We start from the raw sequence: 1,491 nt of genomic DNA, 5'->3' as shown, positions 1-1,491 counted from the left end.
CCGCCCCCCCCCCAAGCCCCCCCCCCCCCGGGTCCTTCCAAGACTGGATTAACAAAATTCATCCCAGAGTGGCGAGAAACACCAGTTGTGAAGGTATTTGCTGTACTTGTCCCTTTTGGCCTGGAAGCCATCCACAAACCAACAGCAATTCTCTTGCATTCCGCCATTTGCTGACATCATTAAGCCAAAATATACATCATTTCTAAGTGAAGCCCCGTGGAAATCCTGTCCTTTGCTTGCCGGAATATTTGCTTTCTGTGAGTACCTGCATCTACCCCACCAACCTCCCAGGCGTTCTGGGGGGCAAACATGCAGCGGATCCTCATGGGCCAGGCTGGGCTGTGTTGCCCCCCCCCTGCAGCCCCCCACGATGCCAAGAGCCACACTGGCGGGCGGGCAACAAGACCACCGAGACCAGGGCACACAGCAGCCACAGTGCCCGTGGCATCATGTCCCACAGCGGTAGCCAGCCTTCGCCCGACTGTCCCCAGGAGTGGAAAACTCCCACCTAAGGGAAGGGCTGAGGGCTGGGTGCCGACGTGGAGGGCAGCTGGCCCACCCGAGGCCCCTGCGGCTCTGCCCCGGCCTCTGGGCTGTGCTCAGAAATCCACCTTCATGTCCAAAAACCTCAGTGGAGAGTCCTGCACGGCTGTCCTGTGTCACCTGCAGCCCCGCCACCAACTGGTAGCTGCTTCTGTCCGGTCATTTGGAGACAGAAATTCAGCAGCAAAAGAAAAATTTAACCCGTGCAGGGAGAGGCCCTGTTCCAGGCTCAGGAAAACCAAGACGGGACCCTCTGCAGCAGAATCACGTGCTGAAGAGGAGAAAAGTCTGGAGAGGGCAGATGAGGGGGAGAGGGAGTCCCACGGGAGAGGAGTTTTAGGGCTCAGAGACGTCCCCCAACTCAGAAAGCCCCTGGATAACCCACACACCCTCGTGGCTTCTGTGGGGCGGAGGAAATCCTTCCTGCAGCGCCGCAGGACAGCGGGTGCCTCCGGCCGCCTCGGAGCAGCCCCAGTCACTGCCAGTCCCCAGGAAAGCCCTGTGGTCAGGGCGTCACAGCTATCTCTGCAACCACCTCTCAGCCGAGGCTCAGGCGGGGCCCAGGGGACCCAGCCCCTCGTTAAGGGGGTTCTCAGAGCTGGTACGTGGGGCAGAGAGGTGCCGCGCTGCCCCGCCGTGCTCAGGGAGGGCGGCTGGGGCTCCACTTGGGCACTTGCTGAGCAGGGACACCGTGCTGCAGCTGCCTGGAGCCGTGAATGTTTGCCAGCGAGAAGCAGCCCCTTGCAGTGGGTTGCATCTGGGGGCAGCCGCACCACGGGAGGGCAGCGAGGGGTCTCCAAGCCACCACGGCCATGCAGGAGCTGGGAGAGCCCTCGCACCTTGCCCTGGTGCCAGGAGGTTAACAGCCAGCCCATGGCAGCTGAGTGCCGGCCACCTCCAGCTCCTACGGCCACAGGGCTTGGGCTATGCCAGGGAACCCCGGGAGGA

This window comes from Aptenodytes forsteri, unplaced genomic scaffold (assembly GCF_000699145.1).
Source record: "Aptenodytes forsteri isolate BGI_AS27 unplaced genomic scaffold, ASM69914v1 Scaffold156, whole genome shotgun sequence".
NCBI classification, from domain to species: domain Eukaryota; kingdom Metazoa; phylum Chordata; class Aves; order Sphenisciformes; family Spheniscidae; genus Aptenodytes; species Aptenodytes forsteri.
The sequence above is the reverse complement of the archived record's forward strand: the minus strand, read 5'-3'. Positions refer to the sequence as shown.